This window comes from Rhinatrema bivittatum, chromosome 11 (genome assembly GCF_901001135.1).
Source record: "Rhinatrema bivittatum chromosome 11, aRhiBiv1.1, whole genome shotgun sequence".
Lineage (NCBI taxonomy): Eukaryota > Metazoa > Chordata > Amphibia > Gymnophiona > Rhinatrematidae > Rhinatrema > Rhinatrema bivittatum.
The window spans coordinates 52,895,646-52,912,143 of NC_042625.1; the positions used below are offsets into that span (position 1 = coordinate 52,895,646).

Sequence of the window (16,498 nt, forward strand, 5' to 3'; positions counted from 1 at the left end):
GTAGTGGCATTTTCACACGGTTTTTCTTGCGCATTAGATTGCCCTCTTCAGTTATGTCAGTTCAAGCTTGTGCATCCAGTTGGGCGCATTGGGGCGTCTTCAGGGCGCTTAGTTGTGCACACATATGTGTTCACTTATTTAAGCATAGAGTGTCTGGTGGGAGCTCAGTATTGTGTGCTTATCGGGACACTATGTTGAGCACCTAATTTTTGGGTGCCTATTTTTTGCAGCGCTAACCCAGCTGGGCACACTTATCAGATGTCTGTTAGAGCATACTGACAACCTGATGGCGCCAATAGCAAAGAAGCCTGAGTGCCTTGCTATATTGGGGCATCTCAGCCTGGCGTTCTCTCTAACTTGTGTCAGCGCTGTTTGGAGGCTCAGGGAGAATTGCCTCCGTCTGATTTTGCTAATCCCGATTCTTCCCAGCTTGATGCAGGAATGGAAAAAAGCTGTCAGGTGTCACCTGATTTTGGAGCTTCCCTAACTGTTTCCTCAGCGGAGGAAGGTAGTTCAATGGGTGCAGGACCGACGCCCCCTCATTTTGGTATGGACCTCAGGCGCAGTCCTCTGCCCCAGGCCAATCTTAGCAGTTCAGGATCACAGGTTGCGGATTCCCACACACCTGGTGCTGCGGGTAAACATCGGAGTGCGCCTAGACCTGCTGCGTGCCTCCCTGATAGGGACCCAGATGGCACGGATGATGATGCTAATCCTTACTCCCTGGAGGATAGAGAAATTCCTCCGGGATAGGAGCTGTATAGAATTATGTTGTGTTTCTTTCATAAAGATGTTACCAGCTCTGATTTACCAAAGATGCTGAGAGTACTGGGGGCTGAATCCATGTCTGAGCCAAAGAAAGATCCTGTTTTGATTTCTTTGTGTAAAGCTTCATGTTTCTTCCTTGTTATGGAGGCCATTCAAGAATTGCTTGATCTTCAATGGGGTGCCCCGGAAACTTGGAAGGGCTGTACCCCCTGGATCCAGCTGTGAGAGAGCAATTGGGTTTTCTATAAGTGGATGCTCTTGTGTGTGCTGTTAACAAGAGGATAACTTTCCCCATAGAAGGGATAGTGGCCTTAAAGTATGCACAGGATAGGAGAATTTCTTAAGCAGACCTTTGAATCAGTAGCAGTGAATTTGCAGATAGCTTCTTGTTCCCTGGTGGCTCACTCTTTACTTCTCTCTCATGAGGTCGATAAATCTGGTGTGAATTCTAGGACAGTGATGAAACCAGCAGCCATCTTTTTGGCAGATGCAGGCTGTGATTTGGTTCGCACTTCGGCCAGAGGGCTGGCTTCAGTAATGGCGGCCAGACATCAGTTATGGCTTAGAACAGGGGTCGGGAACCCATGGCTCGCGAGCCAGATATGGCTCTTTTGAGGGCTGCATCTGGCTCGCAGACAGTCGCCACACTTCGCGGTTCCCCGCTGACCCAGCTGCTCCCCGGTCCTCCGCCGCCCGGGCTTAAAATGCTGTCAGCCCGGGCGGAACGCGGCAGGACAGCTGGAGTCAGCGGCACCGGCGTGCTCTCTTCTCCTCCCCCCCCCCCACGGCCCGGAAGAGGAAGTGGAGAGCATCGGGTGCCTGCGCGGGAAGAAGAGACCTAGTGTGGTCTCTTCTTCCCGCGCAGGCACCCGATGCTCTCCACTTCCTCTTCCGGGCCGCGGGGGGGGAGGAGAAGAGAGCACGCCGGTGCCGCTGACTGGAGTCATCCGGGTGCCTGCGCGGGAGTCATCGGGTGTCAGCCGGGTGCCTGCGCTGGAGTCATCGGGTGCCTGCGCAGGAGTTATCGGGTGCCAGCCGGGTGCCTGCGCTGGAGTCATCGGGTGCCTGCGCGGGAGTTATCGGGTGCCAGCCGGGTGCCTGCGCTGGAGTCATCGGGTGCCTGCGCGGGAGTTATCGGGTGTCAGCCGGGTGCCTGCGCTGGAGTCATCGGGTGCCTGCGCGGGAAGGCCACGCTAGTGTCCGACGGGAAGAAGACTGCAGCGCGGCTCGGAGGAAAATGAAGAGTTTCAACCGCGGCCGATGGGACTCCGCCTTCGCGAGGGCTGAAAATGAAGGAGGTTAGCGTTGGGAGGAGGCTGCTGCTGCCGCGAGTTCCCGGGGTGGGGGTGGGGGAGAGAGAGAGTGAATGAGCGAGCAAGCATGTGTGTTTGAGATCCTGTGTGTGTGAGTGAGAGATTGCATGTATGTGAATGATTGAGAGCCTGTACATGTGAAAGAGAGTATGTCTGTGATTGAGAGCCTGCCTGTGAGAGAGAGAGCATGAATGTACATTTACCATTGGGAACCTGTATGTGTAAGTTTGTGATTGAAAACCTGTTTGTGTGAAAGAGTATGTGTGTATGATTGAGATCCTTTGTGTGTGAGAGAAATCATGTGTATGTATGATTAAGAGCCTGTGTGTATAAGTAAGAGAGAGAGCATGTATGTCTGTGTGTGATTGAGAGCTGGTTTAGGAGATGGAGCATGTGAGTATGTGATTGAGAGCCTGTGTTTAAATGAGAGAGAGAGACCATGTGTGTCTGAGTGTGATTGAGAGCTGATTTAGGTGAGGGAGCATGTGAGTATGTGATTGAGAGCCTGTGTGTAAATGAGAGAAAGAGAGGACATGTTTGTAAGCATGTGAATGAGTGTCTGTGAGTGAGAGAAAAAGACAGCATGTATTTATGTGATTGAAAGCCTGTGTGTGTGTGTAAGCATGAAAAGATAGACAGCATGTGTGTAAATGTGTAATTAAGAGCCTATATAAGTGAGAGAGAAAAAACGTGTATATGTGAGTACTGAGAGCATGTGTGTATAGGTGTGTCATTGAGAGCCAGTGTGAGAGAGAGCGCTGGTATGTGACTGAGAGAGGAGAAAGTTCCAAGCAAACCACCCCACCTCCTGCTAATTCAGAACAATCTCAGGACACCTGGATATCAAACGTTCCCAGGTATGCAGAGCAAACAAATGTTTGTATCCTTATTATTTTTCATTACTGGATCTTTGTGTCTGCTATTTTGAAATATTTTGTTGGTATCTGGAAATGTTTTATATGAGTTTTTAATTATTGGATATTCCACTCATCAGCTGTTTCGAAATATGTTCTTTTTGTTAGTACAGTTTTACTGCTGATGATTTTATATTTCTTGATTTGTTTTATAAGGATGGGTGATGTTTCTTTTTTCCTTTGTTACACTGCATACAGAGACTCTGGCTTGTTGCAGTTTCCAATTCAGTTTTTTCTGCATGCTTCTTGTTATGCGTTTTGGTCTCTTTATTCTATGTTAGGTGAGGGACAGCACGTGATTCAGGTGAGGTTTTCTGCTGGCATGTAGTTTCTTTGTAGGACTCTATAGCAGCCTGACTTGGTCCGTTTTCCTAATAGGAGATGTATTGGTGTCTTAAGGCCTGGTGTAATATTTTCAGAGACTTATTGTACTTTAAAAGTGTGATCTTACATAAAATGCACACATTTACTTGTATTTAGTTTTAAACATATTGTATGGCTCTCATGGAATTACATTTTAAAATATGTGGCGTTTATGGCTCTCTCAGCCAAAAAGGTTCCTGACCCCTGGCTTAGAAGTTGAACAGCCAATACAATTTCGAAGTCTAACCTTACGAAATTGCCCTTTGAAGGTTCACACTTGTTTGGGAGCGAACTGAAAGAAAAATATATATGGCCAAAAAGCAGAGTGAGTCCCACATTCTGTTACCTGAAGATAAGAAACAGGCGCCGCACTTCAACACGAGAGGTCATACTAGGGGTTTTGAAAGTTTTCGACCCTACAAAGAATCGACTTTTCAGAGGGCTCAACATTTGGTTGGTCTCAGCCCTTTCATCCAGGCAGCCCAGATGGGGAATAGGCTCGGGTAGTGGACTCCCCCCGAGCCTCTCAATGAAGGTGTGCCGACCCACCCCTGGGATCAGGAGAAAGGGGATCGCCTCTCTCTTTATTGGAGGTGGGTTGATATCACTTCAGACAAGTGGGTTCTGGAGGTGATAAGAGATGGCTATGCCCTGGAGCTTCGCAGTGTTCACTGATAAGTTTTCATGGTGTTTTCCTGCAACTCTCCGCAGAAGAGACTGGCAGTGGAGTGTACATTGTCAAGGCTTCTCAGCCTGCAGGCTGTAGCTACAGTGCCACATCACAAGAAAATGCAGGCTGATACTCCATTTATTTCATTATGCCCATGAAGGAAGGCTCTTTTCACCCCATCCTAGATCTCAAAGGGATCAACCGTTATTTGTGAGTGACTCCTTTTCGCATGGAAACCTTGCAGTTAGTGATAATGCCAGTTTAGTCGGAAGAGTTTCTGATGTCTCTGGACTTGCCAGAGGCATACCTTCATATTCCTATCTGGCTTGAGCTTCAATGATTTCTGCATTTCACTGTTTTTGGATTACATTATCAGTTTCAAGCGCTGCCTTTTGGTTTGGCCACCGTGCCCAGAACCTTTTCTGAGGTTATGATGATGGTGATGGCAGAGTTGAGAGAGGATGGGATTCAGGTTCACTCGTACTTATACGATTGGCTGATTCGGATCAAGAATCTAGAAGAGAGCGCTTAAGGTGATTTCCTTGTTGCAGGGACTAGGCTGGATGGTGAACCTGGCTGAGAATAATCTTCAGCCATCCCAGTTCTTAGAGTATCTCAGTGTTCGGTTTGACATGAAGCGGGGCAGAGTGTTCCTGCCAGAAGGCTGTTTTCAGAAGCTGATGGTGCAGATGCATCTATTCACAAACACTATAAGCCTAACTATGAGATCTTATCTACAGGTACTCTGATGGCGGCAACCCTGGAAGTGTTGCTGTGGGCAAGAGGCATATGCAGATATTAACTGCAGATATTAACTGTTTAACCATATTATATACTTTTTCTGTTTTCTCAAATTAATTATGTTCAATGTAAACCGCTAAATGTTCAATGTAAACCACTAAATGAAGCGATAGTTACGGTTCCTTAGCGATAGTTATGGTTCCTTGTAAACCGGGGTGATATGTATACTATACAGGAACCTCGGTATATAAATTCTTTAAATAAATAAATAAATAATAAATATGCGCCCCTTCAGTGCACTCTGCTGGCTCTTTGGAGCCCACACTGTCAGGACTATTCGATTTGGCTTTTCCTTATGATGGAAGCCTGAATATAGCTGCAATGATGGTTACAAGCGGATCATCTAAGAAAAGGGGTTTCCCTAAGATCACCAGATGGCTAGTACTCACAGCGGATGTGAGCCTCCAGGGTTGGAGAGCTCACTGTCAGGAGTTGACAGCGCAAGGGCACTGGAGTACAGAAGAGTCTCTTTGGAGCATCAATCGGCTGGAAGCCCGTGCAGTCCGGTTGGCATGCTTGTGATTCAGTGACCGCTTGCAGGATCGAGAACTCCGGATACTGATGGACAGTGCAACAACAGTGGCTTACATCAGTCGGCAGGGAAGGAACCAAGAACCAGCAAGGTTTGCAGGAAATAGCCCAATTTATGGAATGGGCGGAAGTGTATCTTCAGGAGATCTCAGCCTCGCACATTGCAGGAAAAGACAATGTAAGAGCCAACTTTCTCAGCAGGCGGAGTCTAGATCCAGGAGAATGGGAATTGTCAAACAAGGTGTTCCAGCTCATAGTGGATCACTGGGGCCCTTCGATTTCTGGACCTTCTAGAAACTTCTCACAATGCGAAGGTTCCTTGTTTCTTCAGTCGCAGGAGAGATCAAAAGTCCTTGGGAATCGATGCCCTTGTGCAGGAGTGGCCAGAGGGAAGCTGCTGTGTGCCTTTCCCTCATGGCCCATATGTTGGGCAAAATGATTCAAATGAACAAGAGCCACTCGGGAATGGTGTTTTTGGTGGTGCCAGATGGGCTCAGGAGACCATGATATGCAGATTTGCAAAGGCTCCTGGTGGACTCTTCCCTCTGGTTTCTGGTTCACAGGCATCTGCTACGGCAGGGGCCTGTTCATAAAGATCCAACTCTATTTTGTCTTACGTGTGGCCCTTGAAAGGGCTTGGTTGCTGAAGCGTGGATTTTCTGCTGTGGTGATTGCCACCTTGCTATGAGTGAGAAAGTTCTCTACTTTCTTAGCCTATGTGCAGGTTTGGCAAGTGTTTGAGACTTGGTGTGAAGATTGATGGGGTTCTTCCTCATTCTGTTAAGATCCTGCTCATTTTGGAATTTTTGAAAGATGGATTAATCAAAGGGTTGGCCCTTAATTCATTAAAGGTACAGGTGGCGGCTCTTGCCTGTTCCAAGGTCAGGTGGATGGTGGTCCCTTGATGGCTTATCCAGATGTGGTCCGTTTCTTACAAGGAGTGAAGCATCTTTGTCCTCCCTTGCAGTTACCAATGCCTTAGTGGAGCCTTAATCTAGTTTTGTATTTTTTGGCGGGCCCTCTCCTTGAGGTTACTGATCTTGAAAACTGTGTTTCTTGTGGCAGTTTGTTCTGTGCGTAGAGTATCGGAACTGCAGGCCTTCTCTTGCTGGGAGCCTTTCTACGGGTGATGCTGGGGGTGATACAGCTGCATATTATTCCTTTTTTGCCAAAAGTGGTTTCGGATTTTCACTTGAGTCAGTCAGAGACAGTCTGCTGTCTCTGGGCAGGATAAGAGATGCAGAGGAATATTGCCTGTTTTGGCCCTTGGATGTCAAGAGGCATATCTTGGCTGAAGTTGGAGGTTTCCAAACCTCTCAGGAAGTCAGATTGCCTGTTTTGTTCTCCACAGGGGGAGTAAATAGGGTGAGCCAGTTTTGCAGACTACAATAGCCCGCTAGATTAAGGAGGTAGTCTCAGCTGTGTATGTGGATGCAGAGCAGCCATTGCCTGGTCCAGTTAGGGCTCATTCCACTAGGGCTCAAGCAGTGTCATGGGCGGAGATTACATTTTTTGTCTCCTGTCAACATTTACTGAGCTGCAACGTGGTCCTTCTTTCACAGATTTTTCCAGGCATTACCACATGAATGTGCACGCCCGGGAGGAGATAACCTTTGCACATGTAGGATTGATCTGACCACGGGCAGCCTTCTGCCGTGTTCAGGAGTATCTTTGGTACATTCCACTGGTTCTGGATCCATCTGTTCCGTATGCTAAGAAAGGAGAAATTACTACTTACCTGATAATTTCCTTGTCTTTAATAAGAATAGATGGATCCACCTTCCCACCCTTCCCACCCTTATTGTCCTGCGTGGCTGCGTGTTCCTGGGGTTACTGGTAAGTGTTAATCCAGTCCCTAGACTAGTGTTAATATATTCTTTGTTTGAGCTCAGTGTTTTCCTGTTGGCTAAGTGCTAGAATAGTTATCTGTTAATAATCAAGTTTTGTTAGTTTGTCCACAGTTGACTTTTGCAGAGAATACCAGTGGGCTGATGTCGGTGAAGGGATATATATACCGTGATGTCAGCTTTGCTCTGTCCCCATCTGCTGGTAGAGGTGCATAATCACTGTTTCTGGATCCACCTGTCCTTATTAAAGAAAAGGAAATTGTCAGGAAAGTAGTAATTTCTCCTTTTCTCAAAGGAGTTGATTCTGCATTAATACGTTTTAAAGGACTGTACATGATGCTTAATTTCTGTTAGCCTTGCTGCCTGCACTAAATAGAGCATAGGCTGTGTATCAGACCAGAGAGAAGTAGACTCATTTTCAATGTAAGAAAGCCTTTATTCACAGAAAGGGTGGTGGGAACATGAAGCAGCCTCCTAGTTGAGGCAAAAAATTGTATCAGACTTCAAGAAAGTCTTGGATAAGCCCAGAGGATTCATTACCATGGGAAAGTGACCATGAAGTAAGGTGTGTAGCACTGCAGTAGTTGGGAAATGGGTAGACTGGGTGAACCTTGCAGCCTTTATGTATTGTCATATTCTACATTTCTAAAGATGAAGGGAATTTGAAGCTGAAGGAAAAGTAGCTTATGGAACATCAGCTGAATGACAGAGTAATTACATTATGACAAATATATATATATGTATGTGCACACAAGCAGGTAAATAGAGAATATTCTTTTTAATGCCAAGTCCTCTCATCCCTTCTGTGCATGGGCCCCATAAATAAGCTGAAAACAAACATGACAGTGCAGTATTTTTATGTAATACCTGGAAAGCCCAGTGTGAGCTCAATCTTTGGATAATGTCTATATTCTTGTGGCAGCAGCAGTAGCAAGCATCCTAAGCTGATGATTCTAGACCACATTTTGCTACTTCCATTGCCTGGGTTCTGGTTTAGATAAAAGTGGTCCTGCTTGGGACTCTGCCCTGAATGGTGCACCCTAGTGACTAAAATATCTATACACCTAACCAGTGTAACCATTAATTATTTTCTACAGTTATTTCCCAATTAACACTGTTGTCCGATTGTAGGAGCTGCTTGTAATATTCTAGCTAACTCCTTGAAAGATTGTAAACCAGCTAAAACTCTAAAAAGAATTCCCTGATCGTACCTGGATCAGTCCAGACTCCTGGGTTTTGCCTTTCCTCCAGCAGATGGAGACAGAGAAGTTTTGACTGAGCTGCCCTATATCCTGAGGTGCCACCTGCAGTCCGTCAGTATTTCTCTGTCTCCAGCAGATGATGGAGGTGCAAACTCCTGCAGTCTGAGATACAAAAAAAAAAGACCAGCTTTTTGCAGCAAGGATTCTACTTCTAGCCTCCCAGGGGGTTGTCAGGTCCTGGTGGGACCATCCCCCCCTGGTTGGGGATCCTGTAAGCTCTGCACCCAGGGGTGTCCCGGCTCACTCTCCCTGGGGGGGGGGGACGGACCTAGGACCCTTCAGAGCCTGTTTTGATTTTGTACTGACAACAAAGTTCCTGGGGGCGTTATTCGACATGAGGTTGAGCAAAGTTTTTCTCACCAAGGACCGGATCTTCAAGTTGCAGGCTCAACTGCGTTCTCTGTTGGACAAGCGTTTGCCCAGGTTCTCTCATTCCTCAGGTTTTGGAGGAATTGTGGGTGCAGCTAGCTCAGGAGAAGTTGGATAATGAGGGCGTCAATCCCATGCTGGATGGCTTGCAGGGCTCGCCTAGTGCCTTTCCTATACATTAAAAGATTCAGAAGCTCATCAGCCGGGAGTGGCATTTCCCGGAATCAGGCTTGAAGGTCGGTAGGGTGATGGCGAAGCTTTATCCTTTACTGGAAGAGCATTTGGATTGCCTCAAGACTCCTAAGGTAGATGTGGCAGTCTCTGCGGTAAATAAGAAGACTACGATTCCAGTAATGGGGTCCACTACACTGAAGGATTCCAGGACTGCAAATTGGAAATTCAATTGAAGCACATGTTTAAGGTGTCAGCCTTAAGTCTGCAAGCTGCGGTGTGTGCTAGCATGATGCAGCGTGCTTGCTTGTGCTGAATTCAGAAGCCTCAGGAACAAGCCTCGTCGGGTGTCCTCTCCCCCGTTCAGGCGGTTCGTCTAGAAGTGGGGGTGGCTTATGTAGCGGATGCGTTGTATGATTTAGTGCGCATGTTGGCCAGGAGCATGGTTTCGTTGGTGGTGGCAGCGTTCAGGCTTCTGTGGCTACGCAACTGATCAGCAGACGTGGTCCAAGACTCAGTTATGCAGTCTTCCCTTTAAGGGGAAGCTGCTTTTCAGGGAGGAGCTGGATCAGCTGATGAAATCCCTGGGGGAAACCAAGGGAAATAGGCTGCCGGAGGATAAGAAGGGCAATAGGAAGGTCTTTTTTTCTCAATCCCGTTTTCAGGACTCGAGGTTTGGGTCTGGGAGAGGGTCTTCTGCCTCGGGTTCCAAGCAGTTGTCAGGTCATCAGCAGATGTTTGGGGGTGCCGGCAGGTCCTCCAGAAGCAGGTCTGGTCAGGGGACCAGAGGGAGCAAGCCCTCCCACTGAAGCCAAGCTCGCCCACTCCCAGTTTGTCCCTTTTTACGAGGAGTGGGTCAAGATCACCTTGGACCAGTGGGTTCTGTAAGTTATAAGAGACTTACACCTTAGAATTTTCACATCCACTCAAGGACGCCTTTCTGGAGTCCCACTGCTCTTCTCGAAGCAAATGGCGAGCGGTATAGGGGACTCTGCAAAGGTTAAAAGCTTAGAGGCCATAGTTCCGGTGCCGCTGAGCGAGCAGGGGCAGGGAAGGTACTCCATCTATTTTGTGGTTCCAAAAAAGGAAGGCACCTTCCGTCCCATCTTGGATTTGCAGAAGGTAAATGTAAGCTTGCAGGTGCTGCGTTTCCGGATGGAGACGCTGTGTATGGTGATTGCAGTGGTTCGCAAAGGAGAATTCCTGGTGTCTCTGGATCTCACTGAAGCTTATCTACATATTCCCATTCGAAAGGACCTTCAAATATTTCTGCCATTCAAGGTATTGGATCAGCATTTTCAATTTCGGGCCCTTCCCTTTAGGCTGGCCATGGCTCCTCAAACCTTCACAAAGGGTGATGGTGGTGGTAGCGGCAGCCTAGAGACGAGAAGGGATTCTGGTCCATCCATATCTGAACAATTGGCTTATCCACGAAGACGGAGGAGGAGTGCAGTCATTCGGTGCAATGAGTGATGAACACCCTCAGCTCACTGTGTTGGGTAATCAATGTGGCAAAGAGTCACCTGGTTCCATCACAGTTGTTGGAATACCTAGGAGTCCACTTCAGTACTGAGAGGGTAGGATGTATCTGAAAGCGGACAGATTGTCGAAGTTGCAGGCGCAGGTGACCCGGCTGCTACGTCTCCCAGCACCAAGAGTCTGGGATTACTTATATGTGCTGAGCTCCATGACCTCTACATTGGATCTGGTTCTGTGGGCCTTTGCTCACATGCGTCTGTTGCTGAAGGCATTGTTGTCCAGATGGAATCCAGTGTTGGAGCAATATTATCCACCATACCTCTTCTAAAGAAATCCTGGGCCAATCTTTTGTGGTGGCTGTCAAGGAGCAACTTGGAAAGGAGAGTGGACTTGGAAGCTCCAGATTGGTTGGTGGTAACCATGGATGCCAGCCTCAAGGGCTAGGGAGCAGTGTGCCTGGGTCGTTCTGCTCAGGGGCTTTGGTCAGTGGCAGAAACAGCCTGGTCCATCAATTGTCTGGAGACGAGGGTGGTGAGCAGGGCTCTCGAAGTGTTTCTGTCTCTGGTTCAGGGTCGAATGGTTCACGAGTTTTTGGACAATGCGACAATGGTGGCATACATCAACTGTCAAGGCGGAACAAAGAGTCATGCATTGGCTCGGGAGACTCAGCTATTGTTTGTCTGAGCGGAGCATCACCACGTAGCGGGAGTAGACAACGTGCAGGCGGATTTCCTATGCTGACAACAGTTAGATCCTGGGGAGTGGGAGCTGTCCCCAAAGCCTAGAATCACATTTGTGCCAGATGGGGTGTTCCTCAACTGGATCTCTTGGCAACATGAGCCAGTGAAAAGACGGCAAGGTTCTTCAGTCGCAGAAGGGAAGTCGATTTGGTAGGATTAGATGCACTGGTGTGCCCATGGCCAATGGGGATCCTTCTGTATGTGTTTCCTCCATGGCCACTCATAGGTCGAGTGCTTTGGTGCATAGAAGTGCATCCAGGAACAGTTGTGCTAGTGGCGCCAGAGTGGCCACATCATCTTTGGTTTGCAGACCTGGTGCATCTGGCGGTGGACAAACCTCTTCAGCTGGTGCATCTGCCAGGTCTGCTGCGGCAGGGACCCATATTTTCAGATCAAGTGGATCACTTTTGTCTCGCAGCTTGGCTTTTGAGAGGCAGCGCTTGCACTTGAAGGGATATTCAGAACCGTTAATTTCTACCCTTCTCCAGGCCAGGTGACCTTGTACTTCCATGGCATACTTCAGGGTGTGAAAGGTTTTTGAGACCTGGTGCCTACAGCAGCATCTGGCTCCTCTGTCGGCGACAGTTCCACATATTTTGTCCTTTCTGCAGCATACATCCCAGGATACTACAAGAACTCAGAAATGTCCTGGGGGGTCCACAAAATGACCTGTTCAATAGATCCCTGGAAACGGGAGTGGTGCTGAGAGGTTGGAGAAGAGCGGTTGTAGTCCCGCTTCATAAGAGTGGGAGCAGAGAGGAGGGTGGAAACTACAGGCTGATTAGCCTTACCTCGGTAGTGGGGAAAATTAATGGAGACGCTGCTGAAAGAAAGGATACTGAACTATCTACAAACCAATAAGTTGCTGGACCTGAGGCAGCATGAATTCACCAGGGGACAAATCTAATTGTTTTGTTGTTTTTTTTTTTGATTGGGTGACTAAAGAATTGGATCAAGGAAGAGCACTTGATGTCATCTATTTGGATTTCAGCAAAGCTTTTGATACCGTTCCACATAAGAGGCTTGTGAACAAAATGAGAAGCTTCGGAGTGAGCACCAAGGTGGTGGAGTGGATTACAAACTGGTTGACTGATAGGAGACAGCGTGTAATGGTAAATGGAACATGCTTTAAAGAGAGAGAGCCATATTAAGTGGCATGCCACAGGGATTGGTATTGGGACCAGTTCTGCTCAGTATCTTTGTGAGTGACATTGAGAAAGGGATAGAAGGTAAAGTTTGTCTATTTGTGGATGATACCAAGATCTACAACAGAGTGCACATGCCTGAAGGAGTGAAGAGAATGAAAAGTGATTTGGCAGCTGGGATTCCATGCCAAGAAGTGCAGAGTCGTGCATCTGGGATGCAGTAATTCAAAAGAGCTGTAGGAGATGGGGGAGGGGAAGAGAAGGCTAATGTGCACGGACCAAGAGCAGGATCTTGGGGTGGTAGTCTCTAGCAATCTGAAGATGGCGAAGCAATGTGACAAGGTGACAGCTAAAGCCAGAAGAATGCTGGGCTGCACAGAAAGAGGAATAACCAGTAACAAAATGGAGGTGGTGAGGCCTCACCTGAAGTACTATATTTAGTTTTGGAGCCCTTATCTCAAAAGAGCTAGAGACAGGATGGAAGCAGTCCAGAGAATGGCTACAAAACTGGTGTTGGGTCATTATCAGAAAATCTGTGAGGAGAGACTGAAAGATATGAATATGAATACCCTGGAAGAGTGGAGGTGCAGTGGAGATATGATACAGACCTTCAGATACCCAAAAAGTTTTAATGATGTGCAAACATCAAACTTTTCCGTTTGAAAGAAATCAGTAGAACTAGGGGTCATGAAATGAAACTCCAGAGAGGACATCTCAGAACCAATGCAGAAAATATTTCTTCACGGAGAGGATGGTGGATACCTGTGATGCCCTTCCGGAGGAGGTGGTGAAAACCAAAACAGTGAATGGGTATGGGATAAATACTGTGGATTCCTAAAGGCTAAAGGATGGAAATGAAGAAAAGAGTGCATGGGGGTAACTTGCTGGTGCATCGATTACTACCCTTAACCAATAAGCCTTGATACTGTTGATGCAACTCCATTGCTCTCTGCTTCAATGGCAGGGGGAAAAGGGGAATTGGATTCTTACAGCAACCAACAAGAGCCCCGACTTTTACAGTCTGGGGAAACAAGTATGTGGGTAACTTGCTGATGCAGCAGTTACTACCCTTAATCAATAAAACTGATAGTTTGATGCAACTCAAACAATGCTCTCTGCTTCAACAGCAAGGCAAAAACAGGGCATTGAATTCAAACAGCAACAAATGAAGACCCTGTCTTTTACGATCTAGGAAACTGATAAGCATGGGGTAACCTACATGGCGCAGCAGAAACTACCATAAGCTTACTGGGCTGACTAGAGGGACCATTTGGTCCTTTTCTGCCATCATTTCTGTTTCTGTGTTTTACAAAAAATTTCCAATGATTTTGTGAGTTTTACTCGGGAGGTTTGGCTTGCTTAAAATTCAGAGGTGATTTTGTGAGTTATACCCGAATGTCCAGATTGCATAACATTCCCAGATGATTTTGCTTGAGACTTAAAAATAGCAAAGTTAAATGAGGAACAGGTATGTACCCAGACAGTCCAATTACTTAAAATTCTCAGATTTTGTGAATTATACCTGGGAGGTCCGGATTATGTAGAATTCGTAGATGGTTTTGAGAGTTTTATCTGGGAGTTCGGATTGCTTAAAATTCCCAGATGAATTTGTAAGTTTTACCTGGAATGTCCATACTGCAAAAAAATTCCCAATGGTTTTGAGTTTTACTCAGGAGGTCCCATTATTTAATATGTATTTGCCCAGCTCCTGAGATCTTTAGGTGTAAAATTTAAATTTTACACTGACGATGTTCAGCTGATGTTTCCAGTAACTCATGCAGAGTGAAATATAAGTGAGCAAATAACTGATTGATTGAAGAAAGTAGAGGAATGGATGAGAGCAAATAAAATTATATTGAATATGACCAAGACTGAAATGCTCTGGGTAAGTTGCACCATTCCAGTTGAAGAGGCATCCAAGATTACCACTGATGGGTAAGGTGATTCACTTGCAAGTAGAATTAAAGAATTTTGGAATTAATTTAGATGTTGATTTATCTTTTAAACCACAGGTGAAAAAAGTCATGAAAGCTGCTTATTTTAAATTACGAGTAGTCCGGCATTTGCATTTGTTTTGGGAAAAGATGATTTTAGAACGGTGATGCAAAGTTTGGTCTTGTCAACATTAGACTACTATAATATAATTTACAATGGATTGCCAAAAAAACAACTAAAGTATTACAAAATACAAAACTCAGCTGCAAAGTTGATAGAGGGAATCCAATTAGTTGCCCATAATTCAGAAAGCAAAATTTAAATGTATTAAGTTGGTGTTTAAAGCCCAACTACAAACTGGACCAAGTTATTTGAAGGACTTATTGATTCCATGTAAGTCAGAGAGTGTTGCAATCAAGTGAGCGAAACCTTCTGGTTGTTCCATCTATTTGGGAGTACTGTTTAATGAGTACTCAGAGGAGGGCATTTTCGGTGTTAGGACCCACTCTATGGGTGTTAAAGGTAGAAACTGAAATAAAGATGTTCCGAAAGGGCATAAAAAAATGGCTCTTTCAAGAGGCTTATGCTGAGTAGTCTCTGGGGATTTCATTCTTCTTATGTTTTTGAAATTTAAATGCAGATTGTTCCTATTGTTGTTAAAGAAAGTGTTATGTCACTTTTTAATGTTATGCATGTAATTTTAATGTTTTTAAATGTATTGTTGTAGTCCGTTCCAGACAGGTTTCCCAAGAGCTAGCAGAATAAAAATTTTGTAAATAAATAAATAGTTTAAAATTCCTAGATGATTTTCCTTGAGACTTAAAAATAGCAAAGTTAAATGAGGATCATATAGAGGTGCTGAGTTCTCCTCTGATGGAATATAAATTAAAAATGTTATTTCTAACTTAAGTGACTAAGTCAACAGGAGCACCCAAAATGAGTCCTGAATTTTGTAAGGAAGCATGGGTCTCACTGACACTATTAAGTCATAGGAAAAAGTCATCCGTCCGTCTGTTCCCCCCCCCCCCCCCCCTTTATAGGATTTAATTATAATGATTCCGAAACCAGGGAGCAATCCAGTCCTGAAGGAGTTTTAGCAACCCATCTCATTATTATTCCAAGATCTTAAAATGTTATCTTCAGTGTTGGCTAAAAGATTAAATCTGGTTATTCATAGGATGATTAACAGAGCAACCTGGTGTTGGGAAAGGGTGTCTCCTCTGTCACTAGTGGTGACTCTTCTGACATTAGAATAGTAAATCAGATGCAATATTGGTAAGCAAAATGACACAAGGCAGGTGGCACCCTATAGACTGATGATAAATTGGTTAGTCTATAAGGTGCCACCTGCCTTGTGTCACTTTTGATAAGGTTGAATGTGTATATTTGTTTAGAGTTATAAACAGATTTAGGTTAGGTGAGGAATTCCTGGGATAAGTTACTTTGTTACATTTAAGATACTTCTAGTTAATGGCCAATTAACCAAAGAATTCCCATTATTTAGAGGTCCAAGACAAGGATGTTCCTTGTCTTCACTTTTGTTGCTAATGACATAGGAGCCACTGGTGATGAAATTTAGAACTAAATTAATCTGAGGAAATAAAGTTTTAGATAGTGTGAGTTTAAAATAAATTTATCAGCCAACTACATAATCCTACTACAATCTTAACCGCTATTACAACAGAGACTGTAGTATTTGCAGAACTCTTGAGTCTGAAAGTTAATTTTGAGAATTCAGAAGCACAACCCTTAGATGTAGTAGTGCTGCAGTTGTAAATAAATGTCCAACTTCCAAGGGAAATTAAGGGTTTATAGGTTTTCTTTGATGCACTCAGTCTGACAGCATAAACTGCAGAAGCAGCGCTGCATTGCCGGAAGCCAGTGAGTTAAGATCACGCTCCCGCAGAGGCTGGTTTTTGGTATCGGGGGCGGTGATAGGAGGGGTCCTGAGGACGTGGCCAGTCTATGGAGACTGCAGGTGGAGGGAGGAAAGCAGGATTTGTATGTTCATTAAACAGGAATGGGTTGGGGGGGGGAGGGGTAGCGACCTGCTGTGACAGCTGCAGTTTAAAATATTTTAGGAGGGGTTTGCGAGGTGCATGGCTGACAGAGCCATATGCTTTGGGAGAAGGGGGCTTCTACTTTTTGTTTTCCTTGCTATTGACAGTACTACTTAACCGGATACCTTTT

The 16,498-nt window shown here is 45.6% G+C and overlaps 1 protein-coding gene across 6 annotated transcripts in view; it reads left to right on the forward strand.

Annotated features, from left to right (window-relative positions):
• The window catches only part of PRR14L (proline rich 14 like), an 84,073-nt gene that overhangs the window by 35,652 nt on the left and 31,923 nt on the right, over positions 1–16,498 (forward strand). The gene's annotated exons all lie outside the window — the stretch shown is intronic.